We start from the raw sequence: 6,018 nt of genomic DNA, 5'->3' as shown, positions 1-6,018 counted from the left end.
TCGGGTGTTTACCACTGTGTAACATCACCACTTCTTTTAATAACACTTATTAAGCATTTGCACACTGAAGACACCAGATGGTTAAATTTAGCAAGCAGAATTTTCCCCCATTCATCCATTATGCATTTCTTCAGCTGTGCAACTGTACAGGGCCTTCGTTGTCTTATTTTGTGCTTCATAATGCACCACATATTCTCAATCGGAGACAGGTCAGGACTGCAGGCAGGCCATGCTAGCACCCGCACTCTCTGCTTACGCAACCATGCGCTTGTAATCCAGGCAGAATGTGGTTTGGTGTTGTCCTGCTCTGGATCAAAATGTGTACATATCTTTGTGCATTAATGCTGCCCTCACAGATGTGCAAGTTACCCATGCCATGGGCACAGACACACCCCCATACCATGACAGACGCTGGCTTTTGGACCTGATGCTGATAACAGCTTGGATGGTCCTTTTCCTCTTTGGCCCAGAGAACACAATGGCTGTTTTGTCCAAAAACTATTTGAAATGTTGGCTCGTCAGACCACAAAACATGATTCCACTGTGCTACTGTCCATCTCAGATGAGACTGAGCCCCGAGAAGTCAGTGACACTTCTTTACAGTGTTAATTTATGGCTTCTGCTTTGCATAGTAAAGCCTTAACTTGCATCTCTGGATGCAGCGGCGAATGGTGTTGACTAACAAAGATTTACTAAAGTATTCCCAAGCCCATGTCAGGATATCCATTACAGACTCATGACAGTTTTTAAGACAGTGCCGTCTGAGGGATCGGAGGTCACACACAATCAGAAGTGGTTTTTGGCCTTTATGCACCGAGATTTGACCAGATTCCTTGAACCTTTTCATTATATTGTGCAATGTAGATGGTGAAATGCCCAAAATCCTACTAATTTATCTTTGGAGAATGTTGTTCTCAAAGTGTTGGATTATTCACTGACGCATCTGTTGGCAGATTAGCGAGCCTTGACCTATCCTTGCTCTTGAAAGACTATGCCTTTTTAGGAGGCTTCTTATATACTATGATTAGACGATTGCCTCACCTGTTTCACATCACCTTCTTATTTCAACTTGTCACATCGCTATTAGTCCTAAATTGCCACTGTCCCAACTTTTTTGGAAAGTGTTGCATGCATCAAATTCAAAATAAACGTTTATCTTCAAATACCTATGCAGTTAATTAGATAAAACATCAAATACCTTGTCTTTATACATTTTTTGTTTAAATACAAATCACTCCACTTTGTTTTTATTAGCATTTTCCACACTGTCCTAACTTTTTTGGAATTGGGGTTGTATCTTGAATATAGTCAATTGCATCTAGTATTTCTTACAATAAAGTAAATATTTGATTATTAAACTTATTGAAATAGACTGATTATAATTGCAGGTCTTTTTTCAGATTTTAAACATTTATTTCTAGAAAGAAGTAAAATTATCTGCCGAATAAGCAAATCTAATGCTTATTCATGATTTGTAAAAACAGGCTGAATAAGTTTCGATTTGATTGATAATAATCTCATAAGAAATATTAGACATTAGACAAATATTAACAAATATTAACAAAGTGAGTCTGGTGCAAAACTAAGTAAACATCAGCCACTAAACACGTCTTGACTATAGAACTACATTTAAGGTAAGGGGGAAAACTGTATATTTAATTTTTCACAGAAGTATCCCTTTATCTCACTTTTTAATTATATATCTGCATCATTATAAGAGCAGAAAGCAAATCTAGTGTAAAGCAAATTAATGAAAAGAAAGCAGACTCTCACTGAGCAGGGTCATAAGCATAGATCTGCCTGCTGGGATTCTTTTTTGGAGAGAAATAATAAGGATGGCGCATGACAAGCTCTTCCTAGTGTGCAGCAAACACAACATCGCGCTCTGCTGGTGGTCTGATGCCCTACCTCTGGTTGGAGTTCTCATCAACTGGAGGCTACATTCTGCTACTGAGGATGACCCCAAGCAGTGCCGCCTGGAGATTGCTGAGGATGGTACTGTTTGAAGTACCATGGAAATGGTTTTGGACTTCAATTTCACATGGACATTTTCGCTGTGGTGCTGGTTGCTGCTATGGCCTTAGGACTGCAATTACCACATACAATTTTGCACTCGTGTCTCCTTTAGTGAACAGTGGACTAGTTCAACAAACAGACTTCATATAAAAACCATAATGAACTTCCCTTTACTTTCACACTATCCGTTGTAACCCAGATCAGGATGGGTTCCCTTCTCAGTCTGGTTCCTCTCAAGGTTTCTTCCTCATATCATCTTAGGGAGTTTTCCTTGCCACCATCGCCACCGGCTTGTTCATTAGGAATAAATTCACACACTTAAAATCTGTATCCTGTATTTAGATGTTTCTGTAAAGTTGCTTTGAGACAATGTCCACTGTTAAAAGCGCTATACAAATAAAACTGGATTGAATTGAATTGAATGGTCTGTGCCACATACTGTACTGCAGCACACAAGCAGAAGTGTCTCAGTGAGGTGTTTGCAGTGGACCATTTCACTGATCACAACATCCTGGACCTTAAGAAAACTTACAGAACACATGAATACACTGTCACTGGAGTGATGTGTGTTTAGTTAGAACAGCACAGATTCTCTCTCTCTTTCTCTTGACTCTACTCCTCAGAGAATGACTCAGGAGACATCATCATAACTGCTCATGTGATTGGACACACAGATCCGAGACCTCACGATTACACCATATTCAGCAGAGCTAAATGTTTTTACGTCACACAGACATCAACTTATTTTATTGGTTACTATGTGTGTGTGTGTGTGGTCATATGAAGGGTCTCAATAGGACAATCTGTTAGGATATATTCCCCAGTTTCGGTTCTCAAGGTTACTCAGCCTCAAGCACACGTTACAGACCTCACAGGAGACTTGATCTCCCATGCTGCTCACACAGCACACTCCCTCCTGCGACCCCACCTCATGGATATGAGCAACGTTTCACAACAATTTTTTTTACTCTATTGAGAAAAAAATGATGCATTGTTTAAATTGTTGTTGTGTTGTTTAAAGGGGTTTTCTACTACAGTCCTGGGGAACCATGTCCTGCAGAGATTAGACTATACTGTAGTTTTCCATGTTCCCATACAAAGATGAAGCGATAATCCATATGTTGTCCCAAACCCAGCCCTAACCCCCACCATCTCCCCAAAGAAAAATTAATCTGTATTATGGTCTGCACTTATATAGTGCTTTTTTAACCTTAGCAGTTCCAAAGCGCTTTACATTGTCTCATTCACCCACACACCAATGGTAGCAGAGTTGCCATGCAAAGCACTAACTTGCCATCAGGAGCAACTTGGGGTTCCGTATCTTGCCCAAGGACACTTTGGCATGTGGAATCATGTGAGCCGGGGATCAAAACGCCAACCCTACGATTAGTGGACAACCCACTTTACCACCTGAGCCACAGCCGCCCATTATTATGCCCTAACTGAATCATATGAATGAGTCATGTGAAAAAAAATCATAATGCTATCCTTAGTCATTCTCCCACATAGATGGTAGGAATCAGTAAAGACCTTCATTTCGTCATTTACTAAAATCTTACATAACATAACATTCATGGTGCTATGAATACAGACCAAAGATAATATCAGACTTCACATGTTCTCCCTGTGTTTATGTAGGTTTTCTCCAGGTTCTCCGGTTTCTTCCCCACTTCCAAGGTGGATTGACTAAAATGAAAATGCCCTTAGGTGTGGATTAGCATGTAAACATGTGTCCAGTGATGGATTGCCATCCCATCCAGGGTGTATTCCCTGCTCACGGGAAGTGTTTCTGGATCCACTGCTGCCCTGATCAAGTGAAAGCAGTTACTGAAGATAAATGAATGAATAAATTTACACAAATTCAATTACATAATATGTAATTGAATATCATATGTATTCATATGTAATTGAATATCATTCTTTTTTCATTTTTCATTCCCAGAAACGCTTGTCTAAAAGCAATACACAGTGGATGGGTCACATGTAGGAGATACAGTATACAGAGTAGCCAGTCCACTCGGAATGTTATAAGAAATTGGAAAACCCACACGGACATGGTGAGAACATGTCAAAGTAATGGACGTATTACGTTACCAGATATATTTACACTTAATAATGTCCAGTCATTTTGGGAGCAGATCAAGATTAATTAACAAATTTATTGATTTTTTTTTTTAGCTAATTGCAATTAAAAAGTTGAAATCAAAAATTGTGACTTGCAGTATGGCACAGAGCCAGCTGTTATTGAGAATATACTATTTAATGAGGTATTAATTACTGGAAAGATATACACTCCTGTGCAAAAGTCTTAGGCACCCTGATTTGTTTAATCCAAATGTTAGTCTCAGATGTCTATTTTATGATTTCTGGATTACTGGGTCAGTAAAAACATTTAAGATTATTATCCAAACATAATTTTTCCAACACAAATTAAATGTTAAATGAAATGTCTATAAAGAAAGTAACGTGTAATAAATCACTTTTCAGACAAAATACATAATGAAGACTGTCAGGTTTTACCTTCAGAAAACAGAAGTCTCCAGAATAACTATGAGAGTTCTCCAAGACGTCTCCAAGAAAGACGTAGCATCCAAGTTCTACATAAAACTGTCCAATATGTACCTGAGACTACTGATGCATTTTTAACAAGCAAAGGGTTGTCACACTAAATATTGACTTTGATTAGTTTATTACTATTTACTTCTCTTTATAGTATTTTTCTTATCATGTAGAAACATTTAATTTCATCATGTTTGAAGGCATCTTTGATGTACAGCATTTGTTTGCAAGACCTTTGCTCAGTACTGTATATATATATATATATATTTTTTTTTTTACTGAAGAACGAAAAAGAACTACTCATTAGTAACGCTACTGTATATGACTGACGGAATAAATATCTTAAAATGATCAATTCTGACATAAATCAGAACAAATGTTTACATCTTATGGGCAAAAATCATTTATGATTAATACAATATACACTGATGATAAGATCATATTACACTACAGATAAAATGCATTGATTCTATCATTCTCTTTTGGTTTCACACACACTATGTGGCTCCTACGCAGACTCCTTTATACATACTTATTGTGCAAAACTGAGAAACAACTGGGAAGAAATGCTAAACATAGGACAGAGAACATATGTGTGTGTATGTATGTGAACGTAGATACAGATATCGATTATGGATGCCTGTGGAATATTATATAGAGGGCAGGGATGCGCTGCTATCAAGGACACAACTGTGGATTACTGATGGAGTAAGTGAGTACTTACTTGCAGACTTACTTGCTGCATAGAGCTGCAAAATGTTCATATTTCTGTGCGATATATAGCAGTAATCTCTTCTTATATTAATGTAAATAATATCCTTGTGTAAATTGTATTTTAAAAAGCACAGACGGTAAACCAAACTTACGATCGAAACACTGACCCTGGAGCTGTGAAGCATCAATGCTACCTGCCAAATATATTGATGTACAGTAAATAAAAGACTTGAACGATTGCCTTGTATATAAAAAAAATAAATAAAATAAATAAATAAATAATAAAAAAAAACATGTAAGGAATACAGTAAAATGTTTGCAGGGTCTACTGTATTAGGAAAATAATCAATGACTATGAAAAGTGGAGTTACAGTTACAACACCAAAGTCGATTGTTGTCATATAACATGAGGTCCAGAAGTGTTTTTTATTCCTCTTATGCCACAGTAATTTGTCAGCAAGTACACTTTTCAACTTTACAATTTTCACTTGTCAAATAATAATCAGTATGTCTTACTTTTTGTCAGTTTACAGTTACATTTAATGTAGAGGAACATCCGTGAAACAAGTTGTTTCCCTATCATAACAGCTACAAACAGTTATTTCCTCACCAGTCTCTCTTTATTCTTAGTCTTGAAGTTAATAAGACAAAAACTGCAGCTTGTCATTTTACCAAGAAACCGCAACATGCAAAGCCTTCTGTCCTGAAGACTTTCCCATGGTGGTAAAC

This window comes from Ictalurus furcatus, chromosome 8 (genome assembly GCF_023375685.1).
Source record: "Ictalurus furcatus strain D&B chromosome 8, Billie_1.0, whole genome shotgun sequence".
Classification (NCBI taxonomy): Eukaryota; Metazoa; Chordata; class Actinopteri; order Siluriformes; family Ictaluridae; genus Ictalurus; species Ictalurus furcatus.
This window is presented reverse-complemented; position numbering follows the sequence as displayed.